Below are 16913 nucleotides of genomic sequence, written 5' to 3'. Positions count from 1 at the left end.
CTCGTCCCTTGAGATTTATTTCCCATGTCACCCCTTCTGTAAAGACTGACATGACTGCTTTAGGTTACATGCTCCTAGTAGAGCCACACTGCATTAAAGCCATACTGCCTGGGTTTGGATACTGATTGTCACATTGGCAAGTCACTTAACCAATCTGGGCCTCAATCATCTTATCCATGAAGTAGAGATGATGAAATTAGCTATTTCATAGGCTTTTGCAATGGTTACATGAATTAATTAATACATATAGAGTAAAGCACTTCAGTCTTAGTAAGTGCTTGATAACTATTAGCTATTTTTATATAGTATTATTCACTCCTGTCCTAATGTTCTTATATATTCTTCAATTATAAAACCTACCCCTTTATGTTGTAACTCTTTATATCTGTTTCTACCTCTAGATGGACAGCCACTTAGTTTGTAGACTGTGACTTATTCATCACTTTAAGCTATCAGAGCAATGGGGATCCCTGGGTGGCTCAGCAGTTTGGCGCCTGCCTTTGGCCCAAGGTCATGATCCTGGAGTCCCGGGATCGAGTCCCGCGTCGGGCTCCCAGCATGGAGCCTGCTTCTCCCTCTGCCTGTGTCTCTGTCTCTCTATCATGAATAAATAAATAAAATCTTTAAAAAAAATAAACTATCAGAGCACTGAACCAGGTTCTGAGCACATAGTACTCAGTGAATGTGAAATGAAAAAATGTATGAATGAATGAATGAACAAATGAATGAACTCAGGTAAATAATATGCCAAAGCTGTTTCTGTATAATTCTATTATATAAGCCAAAGTAGACTCAGCCTGTCAGCCAAGTACTTACAGACTTACATGGATGAGATAAAATATAGGAAACTTTTGTGCGTGCCTTACCCCAAGAGCAGCCCTTTAGTTATGGTGCAACCTTCCCATTGACAAGGAAAAGCCACCAATCCTATTAAATTATTCTTTTGTTTTTTTTTTTTTTACCTGCTCAGTTTATGTTTGATTTTTGCTCATATGCTGTTTGACTCCTTATTTTTTGTCCCAGGTTAGACATCTAATTCAGCAAAGAAGAAATCATTGTAATTAACTTTGATGGTTACTGAGAAATAAATGTATTCTTTGTGTTCTCAGGGAGGAGGTTTGCTTCATTTACTCTATTCTCTTGATAAATGCTGTTTTCTAATGCCTTTGTGGTGATAAAGAGACTGAAGGGTAGCGGGGAAATCTGGATACTTTCTTCTCTGGGTCACTTTGCATAAAGACTTCTTACAGCCATGTTCCCATGATTTATGTACATAATTGTATGTGCAGTACAGCAATTATAGAGCTCTTCCTACCATTTAACCTGCATCATTCTGAGTGGCCATTCACTGGCCACTTAACATCTGCTACCTTGGTAGCCTCATATCCAGATAGAAAGAAGATGCAAAAGGATAAAACTCCCAACAGGCTTGTTTACTTTGGTAGGTAAAGGTGTGCATGTGTGTGTGTTGTTTCACTTTGTGTCATCCAAAATTACCTGTTTTTTTATCTTTACAGAACGAGGGCATATTTGCCGTTTCCCTACATTGTTTTCCTAACTTAGGAATCAGTCAACAGGAAGAAATATAAGTACTCTCCCCAACGTACGTTATTTAGGGAAGGTCCTGTTGCTTTTGTCTTTTGCAGCCTCCCAAACACAGCATATCTGATAGGAACAATTTTTCACAATATCTGAATGTTGACAAACTGAGGCCAATACGAATGAAAATACTGGTGACATGACTAAATCTGTCTAACAAAACCAGTTTAATGCTCTCTGCTTGTCATACCTTTGGTAACTGACTCATAGAACCGTTGACTTTTAAAGCTGTAAAAGATCAGAGACTGGCTCGTCCAACCTTCTTTCTTCATGACTAATTCTTTTCTTCTCATTCCTCACTCAGTATCTTTAGTTCAGATGCTCATCATTTCTTCCTATCTCCTCTTCATCAGCCTCCCTGCTGCTGCCTCAGCTGCCCATGGTCTAGCCACTTCCTAAGTGTCAGAGCTGCCTTCTTTACCACTTTGACCACACCTCTTTGCTTATGTGTTGGTGACTTTTCAACATCAATGTTGCAAAAATCTCCTCATCTCAAGCTTCAGAGCACTCCTAGAAAGATCATCAGATTTCTCTTTTCTCTTTCATCCTCCCATCACTTGCCTGTCATCCCAATTTCCTCAGAGTTCCTCTCATAATAAAGCTCTTACATTGGTTCTGGGCTTTTCCCAAAGCACCATTTTGCAAATGGGAATTACTTTGTCTCTCAGCTACTTATGCAGTTTCTTTTCTATTCGTTCAGAAACCCCCTTCCTGCAGTACAATCTTCTCAGATAACTCAGTCCTTCTTATTTTGAACCCTCCTTGAATATTTTTGCTTCTCTTTTTTTCATGCTTCCAAGTTGTAGTTCCTTTTTAATACACCCATTCAGTGCCTTCATTTTATTGAATGAAATTCCTGGACTTCACTGAATATGTGTATCAGATTGTAGTTTTGTGTACTTTAGGTTTATTATATTGTCTCTGTCATATGTTCCAGTTAGTCATTGCTGAGTAACTACCGCAAGGCTTAGTGGCTCAAAACAGCAACCATTTTATTATATCTTACGAATTCCAACAGACAAGAATTGAGAAAAGCTCAGCTAGGTGATTCTTTTCCACATAGTGGTAACTAGAATCATTTTTTGGTGTCTATTCGGTGGATGGGTAGGTTTTGAGGGGCCAAGATAGCACTTTATACATGTGTCAAGCATCAGGAATGGCTAAGATGTTGGGCTCAGTTGCGATTGTTGACCAGAGAGTTTATATGTGGCTTCACCCTGGCAGTCTTAGGGTAGTCAGATCTTTTCTGTGGCAGTCAGGCTCCTGAAGAGTGTTCCAAGAGGTTCAAGTATAAATGGCAACATTTCTTAGCACTGCACTGAAATTTCCAAAACATCAACTTCGCAGCCTCTGTTGGTTAAGCAAATCATTAAGACTACCTTAGAATAAAGGTGGGGGAAATTAGATTCAACCTCTTGATGAGAAATATAGCACAGAATTTGCAGCTATCATATGTGTGTGTGTATTTGATAAACGATTCTTAATTACCATAATGATTTTCTGATTTTAGTAAACAATACTTAAAATGTAGAAATTGTATTGATTGTACATAAAATGCATGTTAAGTCAATAATACATTCAAACTTGAAAAAACATGTCCATACTTTACTACCCTCCTATAACATGTTCAGCAACTTCTTTCTTTCTTTCTTTCTTTCTTTCTTATTTATTTGCTAGAGAAATTAAAATCTTCCTAGGAACAATGTAAATTTCATTTTTTATATCCCTAGCAACTGTTTCAGAGCTTGGTACATGGTAACCTCTCAATAGAGGTTTGTTGAATTGAATTGAATTAGCCCTGGATTTTGATGCTGACATGGGCAACTTATTGACTTCTCTGAATTTGTTGTAAAGGAGGATGAAATGAATCAAGAAAATCCTGCCTGGTCAAGAGTAAATCCAACAGGAGGTGCTGGTATATATGCCAATTAATACAGTTCCAGGAAACACAAGTGATGGTATAAGTACCTCTCCTCCATCTTCCTTCATGCAATTGAATGTTCAAAAGATCATTTATTTAGCATATCTCTGCCCAAATTACTGCATGAGCTCAATAGCACACATTTTGGGTCACCTTTGAGTTATACAATAAGCTTTGGTTATTTTGTAGAAAAGGGAGGGGGCAAATGAAATGATTCTATGATGCTTCTTTCTCATTAGAGAAAAACCAAGCCAATAAGAGTCAATTGTAAGAATCAAATATCTTTTTTCAATTCACAGTTTTTAGTGTAACAAAGTAAATTAAAACATCCTTTTAATCTTGGATGGAATTTGCTCCTTTAAGTTGTGATCTTGTGAATCTCTGTTAATTTCAAATTTTAAGAATTCTTGGCTGATGAAACTGTTATATAAGCAGAGGCACCATTGTTCATTGTGTAATGTGAGAATCAGATGCTCTGCTGTAATTCTCTTGTCATGTCACTGACAGAGAGTTCCAGAATTTTTTTTTTTTTGGAAAGATGGGTATATTTTGTAATTTGTTTTAATCCTAAAATAATTTTATGAGTGTTGTTCTCAAATTAGTTACTACTTTATTTCTATTTTTTTCTGCATGTAATAGAATAAAATCACCTCTTGCTTCTGTTTGTCTCTGCTAGTAGGATAATGTGTTTAAAAATTCTTTTCAACAGTCATTAGGATTTTACATCATCTTTTCTTATTTTACTAATATTCGTTGACAATGCTTGGTTAAGGCCAATTTAGAGAACTAAACTATAAAAATATCGCTATATATTAACATGACATGCTTCCCAAAGACCGTTCTGTTCCTATTTGCAGACTTAAAAATTAAAGCACGAGATGCTAGAATAATTCACCAAATGACCAAGGTCATTTAAGACAATAGCAGACCTAGAAAGATTATTACTATTTCATGATCATTCTGTCCTTTTCTAGATCTTTCTAGTTCTGTTGTCCACCTTTAAATACCTTTTATAAAATATTATTGGACTAAATAGGCTTTTACATTTAATATGTTAAGTTTATAGACTATGGTCTTTCCATGGGAGACTTATTATTTTGCCAGTATTTGTTTTAATTGCTAGTTATTTCTATATTCCTTGTGTTTGATTATTTATTCTCCTTATTGTAAATTATTTATTCACATGCATTCATTCAAACTTCACATACATGTAGTTTTTATTTCCAATTTCACACCCCGTGCCCTCCCTCTCCTAAGAATTTGGAAGTAATTTAGTTTTCTGCTGATTCTTTCCTTCCATTTGGCAACCATTTTATTTCACTGTTTTTGAAGTGATGCAGTAAAGGAAAAATGGCTGCCTTTTGTTTATTTCCTTGTACATTAACATGATGACATCATCAAAGATATTAGCTAGAATGTACATATCTTTAAAAACCTAGAAGCACATCATAATATAAGAGCACCATTTCCCTTTTTCTTTTAATGCCCCCAAGGTTTTGTGGCTTTAGCGTAGCTCTTGTGTGCAGAGGAAAAAATGAACATGAGCATTTTGGAACAAATACATTAAAATGGTGGCACTTAAAACATAGCTAAGCAGTTTTCAATGTTAAGAAAGGCCCACCAAAAGGCATTTACTTACGTCACAAAACATTCTAAATCAGTGTTAACCCAACAAACAAATATTGTAAAGAACGATGTTAGGTCACTGTATACATGGACTGGGCTATTTAGCTACACTTGCCTAGTCTGGCTTAAAATTATTTTTAAAAAATTTCAGTTGACAACAAAAATTTTAAGTGGGAGTTGGTTCCAGAAAATAATTTCTTATTAATGGAAGGCTTAAGCAGGTATATACGTTTACTCATTTTAAGATTACTGTATTATTTACAAACACTATTAAAATGCACTGTACGTCTAACTATACAGAGAATTTATTTTCTGGTCTTCATTTATGGTGCTTCTATCCTTTCCTTCTGTGCTCTTTGTTGCACTTTGCATGTATCTGTCATAAAATTTCAACTGAGATTAGCAAGCAACAAGCTTTCAATTACCAATTCAATGTAGATAGATTATTAAAGAGATAAGAAATTGATTTTTTCATCAACTTCCAATAACTAAATAGCTTTTTCATTTGGAAATCCACAATCCATTTTTGAATGGGAGGAAATAATTTTAAGCAATTACTTAATTATTAAAAAAAAGCATTTTTAGATAATCTGCCTATACATGTGTACATACATACGTATGCATGTGTGTACACACACACATGTACATATGCACATATGTGTGTGTATATATTAATTCAATATCTATAGAGCAGAAAATTCCTGTGAATGTTAAATAGTCAGCTCTGAAACTACTTGTTAACACTGAAATCAGATAAGGTAAACCATATGCTTTATTGAGGTTAGCTGTCTAGAATAAGTTACTGCGATTTTAAGAATTAATATGAACCACATGTCCTTTAGATCTTTAAATTGAAATCTTCATTGTTCTTTTAAGTCAGCTGTTCTAGGAATGTGTCATCTTTTGAGAAGATAAATTAATCACCTACCTCATTTATATACATCAATAAGAGACTCGCCCTCTTATCTACTTTATCAAAAGTAATTAGAATAACTCTATTTTTATTCATATGTAGTATTTCTCAGTGATTGAAATTTTCATTGAGATTTTCAGAGAAACAGCCACTTGTCCTTTTAGAGAATAACCTCCTCTAAGAAAAAGAAACACCAGCAATCTAAAGGTTAAAAACATACCGTCAAATCATTCAGTTGAGCAAGGCTCTTTAATAACATTTGTACAAAAGTACTTGCAGAAAGCAGAAGGTAGAAAACCGCTTTTTGCTAGTTCCCTTTCCTTAAATTATTATTCAGCCTCTTATTAAAATAAAATCTAGTTAACTTCTTTTGAATGCCTGTTCAAACGTTTTCCATAATAATAATAATAAAAAAATCTTGTGAAAGGATTTCCATAAGTCGGGCTGCATTAATGACTTAGAGCAGCTTCATAATCTGTTATTCCTTCCTCCTAGCAGACCTCAGCTGATAAAAATATCCATAGACACAGTGAAGTCAGTGGCATGCCTGGCTTTCTCAGACAAAACTCCCATGTGATCACATATAGGCAGCCTCAGTGAGGCTGATGCCGTGCAGCAAGCAGTAGGTAATGAGTCTTTGTGCAGAGTGAAGCTCTTGTCGCTGAACAATAAAGCATACGGTACCAGCAATAAAACACAGGGCTGGCAAATTTAAGAAGATTCCGCTGAACCAGGAAGAACAGTGCCTTCGGTGATGCTGACACATATTATAAAATGATAATCAATTTATTTTGGATTCTAATGAATAAAGAGTGCAAGGACTAAGACTACAGCTATTTGAACAGGTCAGTGATTTTATAAATTACTCCAACACTTCCTTGTGTTTGATTGGATTTAAATGAGGATGGGCTAATATGTGTTTTCCCTTAAACAAAAACTTTGCAAGATATTCGCAGTGTGTAATATGAAGGATGCACTTGAATTGACCCAATGTGATTAAATTGTTGCTGTAGTCAGATGTGATAGAGAAATGTTTGTTTGAATTAGTAAACTGGAAAGTTATTTATCCTATTTAAAAATTTATGGGTAAGAAAAAATTCATCCAGTGATTTCTAAGCTTCTCTATATGCAGAAATAATAGAAGTCAGAATACTACTAATAAATAGCTCAAATAAAAAGCTCCAGATTTATTTTTCCAGTGTTAAAAAATCCTGTATTGCAATAGTTTACATGTCCTATAAATTGATGATATATCATTCGGATTTTATTGATGTCTTTCCATATACAGCAAGAGGAAGGTTTGGCATATTTAATGATTTAAATGAAAAATTTCTAAGTAAGAAAATTTTGAAACGTTAATCATGCTACTATTAGAACAATGCATTTTATATTTAACTACCGTAATATATACCTATATTAATTTGTTGTGTGCCTTTTATTTTTCATCTTATGTTTCTTTTGATAGGTGGAAAATAAATACTTCCTAAAACCTTTTATTTTATAGATATCATTCCCTCACTAATGGAGAAAAATAAATTAGCTTAATTTTCAAAAGAAGAATGGATTAATTTTGTGATGATGCATATTTCCATCGACTCACCATTTAGAAAAGAATGTGTGCCTTCATGTCTATGTAGAAAAATATGTACACACATGACCTTCTGTATCTAGAAAATGACCACTTCTTAGGTTTATGAGCAATAGAGAAGTTTATGTTTTAAATAGAGAGATTGCTGTGTGTAGGAAGACAAGGGAAGAAATAACTCTAGCAAATAATAGCACAACACTGAACATCTTTGCCAAAGACAGGCAAGCATTACTGCTACATGGATCTTTAAATTTCAATGCACAGTTTAACTTTGCTCTACATTTTGACTGCTGTATTGTTTGAAGGCATCTTGGGACCTAAATTCTTAACAATTAATGTCTTGGACACCATTTAGGAGACGATCGTCTTTAAAACACGAGGGCACATTTAACATTTTATAGAATTACTATCGTGACTTCCTATATTTGCATAGTAACTAAAACACATCTATGCTGGAAAAATGCTGTTTAAACCACCACCACGACAACACAAAATACCCTCTGTCCCTGATTATGCATGCAATATGTACGCCAGTGGGAAAGAAAATAGCTAGGTCTCAAAAACAAGGGAAGTTAATGAAATTTTTAAATTGGTTTTCCACATGTATTTAAATGAAGTATTTGACTATTTGGGTTTCCTTGGTTACCAGAGTTGCTGCTGACAGCTTCTTTTGGTGGGGAGGTGGGGGGGGGGTGATGCAGGACTCTAAAACAAAGAGTTAAAAACACTTATCCATTAATAGACCCGGGGTCTGGCTGCTGGCAGCCCAGGGAAGCCGGTGCCCACTCCCCATGGCCTGCTGCCCCCCTCGGGTGATTCAGGTATTGGGGCCCGACTGCAGTTCCAGGCTCCCTTACCCAGCATTCCGTTTCAGCTGCTGGAGGGCTGCCTGAACCTTATGCAAATGAGACCAGCTCCTGAAGCTTTGACTGCAGAAGCGAGGGGGGTTGAGGGGGGCAAGAAGGGAGTTCAAAGGTCACAGGGCTGGTGGAAGGCTGGAGCAGTTGCCTGGAAAAAAAAAATGCACTGAGCTTCTCTGCAGCAGTGTTTTTGCAGCAGTTAAATGAAGTGTGCTTTATTTCTCAGAGTGAAGATTTTACAGCGTGTGGGCCATAGTGGTTGAAAGTGCACGCAGGTACGGTGACAGATCTCATGATGCGCTGACTCTGTCCCTGGGAAAGGCCTGGAGGAGGACTGGCTATTTTAATTCATGGTGGAAATGGGCAGGGTGTTCTCAGCTCTCAGCTTCCCTTAACTAGTTTATTAAAGCTTCTTATTGTTTTGTTTTGCTTTCAGTTTGAAACATGGGTGTTTTGTTCCAAAGGCATAATTTCATGTTAGGATGAAATTGAAATTGGGGGGCCTCTAAATCATCCTATTTTTTGGAAAGTTTCTCATGGCACAGAGAAGCCTGGGTTGAGACATCTAGATAAATAAGTATCAAGACTTGCAACTTTTACAGGATTTTCCACATTTTTAAGGACTGTATTTTAAATTAGAACTGGGTTCACAGCCTAAGACTCTTGTGAGGTATCTGGAATAAAATAATGGAATTCTTTTGTTCATATCCCACAAGACCTCATAAGGACAGTTTTAATAAGTTGTATTTTCATTTCATTTTAAGAGAGGGTTTCAGTTTTGATAGTGTTCATTCTATATTTTATTGCTAAGCACTGTATCAAAGAAAGGATTTATTATTTGGGGGTTAGATTTTTTTAAATGCTTCTTTAATTTTTCCAGTTGTTACTAATTTTCTTTGGGATTTCTTTAGACAATGCCATTTTGAACTCCACATGTTCAACTTCCTATGACTTTTCCCTTCAGTTAAGTCTGGATTGTAGAGTGATTCTCATAAATGTCACAGGCAGGGCAGAAGTCTTCCTTTTCCATGCACAAAATATCACACTTTGGTAAAATGTGTGATTACATCATAGTAAAGTCTGACCTGTACCAAACAAACGTGTATTCACTTTTATTGTTCATATTGCTTTATTTCCAAAACATATTTTTAAATAAACTTAATTAAAGCAGCATGATCAGACTACGTTTATCCATATCATTAAAAATTTTAAATGTATCAATTCAGCAGTTAAAATGTTGATGGGGAAAAAATGTCTAATTTGCATCAAGTGTGCATCTGTCTATATTACAGGTTGTATGTGTATGAAAATTTATGTTGGAAAGATGAAGAGACAAAATAATGTTTAGTCATGAAATTACTGCTTTATGCTTTTTTATTTGCATAAGATCTTAAAATGAATTCTATGAAGCTTACATACAAAGAGCTAATACATATTTAGATAAACTTAATTACTTTCTTTGCACTGAAAAGAGGGCATTAATTTTATTATAATGATTAAGACTTGGTAGTTTGGCAACAATATCTTTTATTTAAAAATGGGGAGGTGGGGTGGGTAGAGGATGGAGCAAAACAAGAGGCTAGCCGTTTAAAACAGTGAAGGACAGTTATTTCAAATATTTATGAAATCCCTTTGTGGTAGTCGTTTAGGGCCAGATTCTTAACCTTTATCACTTCGTGGGGACATTATGACATTTATCCCAGATCCTGAGATCAATTTGGGAAAAGGAATTCATGTCTTGTGTGAGTTTTTTAAAAATGCAAAAACTGCCCTTTTCTTCTAAACTCTCTTTTGAAACTTTCAATAATGACTGCAGCTAAAGGGGTATATTTTAAATAATTTCCTTCTTGTGTGTGTTGAATATATGCTGTCTTTTGGTCCAAACACCATATTTGTAGACTTTTGTTTTACGTATATATAAATGTGTGTGTATGTATGTGTATGTGTATATGTGTGTGTGTGTATAAATATGTATAGATACATTTTACATATGTTAATATTACAATATATATGATATATATTATATATATATGCAACCAAATAAAATCTTTCTTGTGGTCAATCATTTTTAATTGAACAATTTTGAAACACAAGAATTTTTTATTTTACTTCTACCTCAGGTCATGCCCATAGTTTGGGTCTACTAACCTCTGTGTGTGTTCTAAGCAGAGCGCAGTGATGAGGAAAGAGCCCAATTTAAAATTCATTTAGGCAATCCAATGCTGTTAACTTTTAAATGCAATCACTACCACTTAGCACATTCTGAATATAGAAATAAAAACACTACAGGCCAAAAAGGAGACTCTGTGAAGGTTCTTGGAGAAAACTTGGTAATAGACAAATGTGAAATAAAGAGAATTGTGCTTCCGTAAGCCACAAGAGAGCTATATATGTCCTGCAGCAAATTTATGGCTTTGAATATCCTGGATAATTTATGTCTCTATGCAAATTCAGTCAAAACTTTGAAGTCTTTTTTGCATTAGCTTGAGCCACACTACTTCCATACAAATCTCAGCAGCATGTACATAGTAGGTTCACGGGCTGGATATTTAAATGTATATAGAAAAATGTATTTGTGTAAGTGCAGTTCTAATCAAATTTGTGAAGTAAAAGAGTAATATAAAAACAAATCATTGAAGGATATGCAGTTAGTGTACTTGAAGAAAGAGTGTTATATCAGATTTCAAAGGAATCTTTAATGATTTTTCAAAAATTAATTTCCTGCTTTCTGATTACCAGTCTGTCTTTGTCATCACTCAAAACTAGAGACCATATTGTAAGCTTGGAAAGGATTTTAGGGCAAATATGTTTTACTCAGTCTAGCAGTATGGAACATCGTCTAAAATCTACAAATAACTGTTGTTATCTTAAAATCACATGTGTAGGTTTTACGTTGTATTATCACTATATATGTCATTCTCTGAGCTTCTGGTGCCTATAAAATAGAAATGAGAGCAAAATGACTTATAATGTATAAAAGGAAAATGCTCAAAATAATTGAGTATTCAAAACAATCGCATTTTTTCTTTCTTTTAACCTGGCATTTCTTAGGAAACCATCAAAATAAATGGTTGCATTTTTAGTCACCTATTCTAGAATTTAAATAGAATTGTATTATTTTTATTGAAAAGTACAATAAGATTATAGTTTTTTAAAGACTTACATTTATTCCATATTATTAGACATGTGGCAGTGCTATAGTAATACTTTGTCTAGGACAGTTGGGAAAGAATCTGCACTAAATAAACCAATTTTCCAAATAGGTGAAGTTTGTAACTTTAATGGCCAGCTTTTTAAAATCTTAATTACTTTCATGGAAGCAAAATATAGAACTCTCATTCTGCTTCATTGAGCAAGTGGAAATCAGTTTAGGCTTTTCTTCATGGCATAAGAATCATTATTCCCACCATTACGTTGGACTTATTGGAAAAGATAAAACTGCATCCCAAATGTTCCCCAACACCAAATGGCGTTGCTATTGGATGTTTTTGGTATACAATTGTACAGGCTTTTTACATATTTATACGCTTTTTATAATTTTACTGTTTTCTCATATTTCTACTTATTATTTTTAATAGTAATTGCTCTTCATCTGAGAGCAATTTAAAAATGAAGTGTATGCACTCTGTTTTACATTAAATTCTAAGTCTTTTAGGCTTTCTCAGGCAAAGGGAGGGAGATAAACATCCCTCCATACTTTTCCTATATACTGAACTTCCAACATGTGCACATACATGGTATAGTAAGCACAGAAACATAAAAAAAAAATCTTAGTTTGTCTTATATTCAGGATATTGAAAATCATGTTTGAACTCCAGTTCTTGTTACTACAATGAGAATCTGGCATATTTTACCATCAGCAGGAATTTTTTTTTATTAAACTTTTTTTATATATATATATTTTTTAATTTTTATTTATTTATGATAGTCACAGAGAGAGAGAGAGAGGCAGAGACATAGGCAGAGAGAGAAGCAGGCTCCATGCACCGGGAGCCCGACGTGGGATTCGATCCTGGGTCTCCAGGATCACACCCTGGGCCAAAGGCAGGCGCTAAACGCTGCGCCACCCAGGGATCCCCATCAGCAGGAATTTGAACCTGTTTTGTCCAATAGGGACAAAAAAAAAAATCATACAATTAAATTAAATGGTATCCCTAAAAATAATAATGATTTTAAAGCACAGATGATTTTAAAACTCACAAGTAAAGGGGACTACTTATTATTTAAAATGTTCATTTAGCCCCAATAACTGTTCATTGCCATCTTTATCGATAGTCATGCTGAGTAAAGCTATAGCTAAATGGAAGTTCAAGTGCATTCATGAGGTGTTCGTGTTTACATCTAATTATCTGCAGTCTCTCAGAGAAAGCAAAAGTAACTACAAGTAGTGCTCTGCCAGAAACTGGTTCCTTGACCAACAGTGCCACTTTAGCATGCAGTGCATTGGTTCACTCTAAAGGGGTCACAGCCATTGATGACAAGAGGCTTTATGTTTTTATATGGTCCATCTTTTGGTGCATATGAAACAAGATTTTTTTTTAATGTTAACTGTTCTCAGACACTTTGTTTTTTTTTAATTTTTGTTTTAATTTTTATTTATTTATGATAGTCACAGAGAGAGAAAGAGAGAGAGGCAGAGACATAGGCAGAGGGAGAAGCAGGCTCCATGCACCGGGAGCCCGATGTGGGATTCGATCCCGGGTCTCCAGGATCGCGCCCTGGGCCAAAGGCAGGCGCCAAACCGCTGCGCCACCCAGGGATCCCTCTCAGACACTTTGGAGTTACTGTCATCCTTCCCATTTCCACTAGGTGAATAGGTCTTCTCATACACTCTGAAGATGTGAAGGAATGTTGATTCCATGAACTTAGTGTCAAAGATGCTCTGTAAGAATGAGAGCTAGTCCAAAGTACTGAGGTGGGGTGTAGAGGGTGGAAGAAGCTTCCTATTCTGGTCTTCTTTTTCACATTAGCATTTTAAAGAGCCTGAGAACTACTTCAACAAACCTGGGTAATTTTTTTCAATCCAATAGTGATTTATAAATTAAGGGAATTCATGAACAACTAAACAACCAGGAAAATAGTGTGTTGTTTTCTTGATGGGTAAATGTCTTTATTATGTAGTTTCTTGGGTAGATGAGTTCAAAGTTAGAAGAGTGTGAAGAAACTGAAGAGGATAGTGCTTAGGAGCTAATGTTTAAATTCCAACCCTGTGTCACTTCCAAGACATGGTCTGCCCCTCAAATCCATGTGGCCTTAGACATGATACTTGAAATCTGTAAGCCTCATCTTCATCTGCACAGTGGGGTACATCATCTCTATGTTCTTTTATGAAAATGAAATGACGATGCATGCCTGGCACATAATAAGAACCTTATAAATGATATTCCTATCAATCATAGGAGTTGATCCCCTGGTGCTGCTGATAAGGCAAGTTCAGCTTAAGCCTGTAGTTACAAAGACTCTTGAGGGAACATCTTCGATTTCAGCAGATGAGGAAGAGACTTGTTTTCCAAAAACAGAAATCCATGAGCAGTTTATCGGAGATTATACCTCCCTAGTACCATTTTCTATTCAGATGCAGCAAGTAGAGAAGGCAGGCACCAGTCATCAAAGTTCAAGCTATATGTGGCTTCATAGATACCTTGAATCTTTCCAACTGGAAGCACAGCCTCCACAAAAATCCTCACATATGTTGTGGCAATATGTACTTTTATGAGCTCTCATTTTATATCCTTTATTGCTTTAAAAATGTTCATCTATGTGCCTTTGCTCTACTTTTCTTTTCCAAATTTCCATGTTGCCTACAACTGAGATATTAGTCATTCACCTCAGTTCCATCCAGAATTTCTGTCTCATCCATAGACTATGGACTTTTCAATTACGCAGAGCACCTGGCACATATTAGGTACCCAAGAAATGTTTGCTGATCCAATGGTGTTATGCAGCATAAAGAGTCTGATTCTAACTAATGAGTTAAAAGTGCTAATTTCTCTGATTCATGAAACAATCTCTCTGTCACAGGTTTGCTGTTTTAAAGTTCCTGTAGACCAGAATGATGTTTAGAAATATTGTATCAACTGATGTAGTCATAAGGTTTTCCAAAAGAAATTCGGTAGCATTCCTAGAAGTGCTTTTTGATAAATATACATGGGTAACAAATGTTGAATAAATTGAAGGGGAGGAGGGTCACAGCTCTCTGCTTTTGTAAGACTTGGTGGAACTTCTCTAAGTAGTGAGTTTCCAACTTTTAGAAGATTGCAGGAGTTTGATGGGACTTCTGTTATGAACCAGTTTTAATCAGTGCCAGTCAAACCTTCACAAGATTTTAGAGCCCAGATATTTAATCTTATACTCTATATCATTTGAACTAATTGCTCCTTAATGCAATGTTAGCTGCATGGTTGAAAAATTTGTTCTGTACCCAAGGTAGTAAAAATCTATATCTTGCCTAAGGTGGGGATTCATTTTAAAGAATGTTCAAAGTACTTTTTTCAATTTATTCTAATTTTTAAAGTCTCCTTTATTTTTTGCACAGTATCTCTGGCAGGATCCCAGTGCTTGGATGGGTATAGTCTTAAAGCATGGCCATATATTACCCTGATATCCACTTTAGACTACTTTATGAAGAAAATGTTTTCAAAGTTCCTTTCCCTTCAGACTATTCTGCTGATTCTTTTGTGGAAAAGGATATCACATCCCCTACCCCTTAAATACCATTTGATCTACACTGGCTTGTCTACTTTATTATTTAATCAGAAGCTTTCTAAAAGACTGAAGAGAAACTTCTTAAGTGCTAAGGAGAAAAAAAAAAGATGTCTTTCAGTCTTGCAGTAATAATTGTAAATTCCTCTACTTATGTGAGGTCTTTTTTTTTCTCCTTAATGCAGTAAGTCTTGCTATTCGCCCAAGAAATCAGGCTAAGTACTGTTCTTTAGTCTTAATAGCAAGCACATAAAATAAATTTTTCATTGGCACTTTTCTTAGAGTAGGAAAAATAGGCTTACAATGGGCACTTGATCAATTTTCAACAGTTTTAAAAGCTTTATCATGTTCTTGGTTTGTTTTCTCTCTTCCTGCTAAGTATAAGAGTTAACCTGGAGGTGAACTTTAGGAGAGGACTTTGGCTTCTAGTTCACATGTATTCTGGGGCCATCTTGTCAAATACTAACTAGTGATCAATGTTTAGGGTGAAGAGGCATTAAAAATCAAGTTCTGTCTTTCTTACATTGGTACTAATCTTAATGGCAGGTAACGTGGGAAGCTTCTTGGGGTCCCCCAGCCAGAGAGTCATAAAGATCACTTTTAGGGATCCCTGGGTGGCGCAGAGGTTTGGCGCCTGCCTTTGGCCCAGGGCTCGATCCTGGAGACCCGGGATCGAATCCCACATCAGGCTTCCGGTGCATGGAGCCTGCTTCTCCCTCTGCCTGTGTCTCTGCCTCTCTCTCTGTGACTATCATAAATAAATAAAAATTAAAAAAAAAAAAGATCACTTTTACCACTAGTAGGTAGATGAGCCATTGATCAGCAAGGACTTTATCAGCAGGGCCTGAGTCAATTTAGGTCTTTGTCATTTCCATATAGTGAGGGAAGAGGGTATGGAGAATTAAGAGGCACCCGCCGGGATCCCTGGGTAGCGCAGCGGTTTAGTGCCTGCCTTTGGCCCAGGGTGCGATCCTGGAGACCCAGGACTGAGTCCCACATCGGGCTCCCGGTGCGTGGAGCCTGCTTCTCCCTCTGCCTGTGTCTCTGCCTCTCTCTCTCTCTCTCTCTGTGACTATCATAAATCATAAATAATAAATAAAAAAAATTTAAGAGGCACCTGCCTTTGATGGAGGCCATGGCTTTTATCATTCACTACCAGGTATGGGGAATATATTGCATCAGAGCCTATTCTTAGCAGTTATGTCTGCCCCTTATTTTGATACAAGTAGAAATCGAGACCCAAGGAGGTAATTCTCTTACTTAAAATTAAACCATTTGTTAGTAGCTGATCCAGGATTAGATTCCAAATTGATGACCATTCATTTACTGAGCAAGCACTTGAGTACATATTCAATCCATGAGGAACCTGACAGTCAAGTGTGAGAGAATGGCAGGTAAGCCAGTAATTATGGTAGAGTTTGATAAGTACCACATGCTGTCAGTGCAGAGAGGTCCCTTCACCTACACTGTGGTGCTGGTCACGGAATACTTTTCAGAGAAAGATTGGGTCAGACTTCTTGGGAAAATTATCTAGATTTCTGAAATCTTAGTTTCCCTTGTTAAGATTGCCTTGCAAAATTCGGAAAACAATTGCATACAGAGAATAGGTGCAAAGGATCTAGCCCATAATAGGTGCTCACTAAAGGCTGACTGGTATTATATAAATGGAACAAGGCAATCTAACTACAATTTCCCCAAGACAGA

At 36.0% G+C, this 16913-nt stretch overlaps 1 protein-coding gene across 2 annotated transcripts in view; it reads left to right on the top strand.

Annotated features, from left to right (window-relative positions):
* Positions 1–16913, top strand: part of CSRNP3 (cysteine and serine rich nuclear protein 3) — a 152652-nt gene that overhangs the window by 51659 nt on the left and 84080 nt on the right. Inside the window, exon 1 of one of the 2 annotated variants that reach the window (XM_055308286.1) lies at positions 6785–6904. The exons of the other annotated variant lie outside the window; for it this stretch is intronic. The gene's annotated coding sequence lies outside the window, so the exon portion shown is untranslated. Of the gene's footprint in view, positions 1–6784; positions 6905–16913 lie in introns of those variants that run through there. 2 annotated transcript variants of the gene reach the window in all.

Source organism: Nyctereutes procyonoides, unplaced genomic scaffold (assembly GCF_905146905.1).
Source record: "Nyctereutes procyonoides isolate TBG_1078 unplaced genomic scaffold, NYPRO_anot_genome, whole genome shotgun sequence".
Lineage (NCBI taxonomy): Eukaryota > Metazoa > Chordata > Mammalia > Carnivora > Canidae > Nyctereutes > Nyctereutes procyonoides.
The sequence above is the reverse complement of the archived record's forward strand: the minus strand, read 5'-3'. Positions and strand labels throughout refer to the sequence as shown.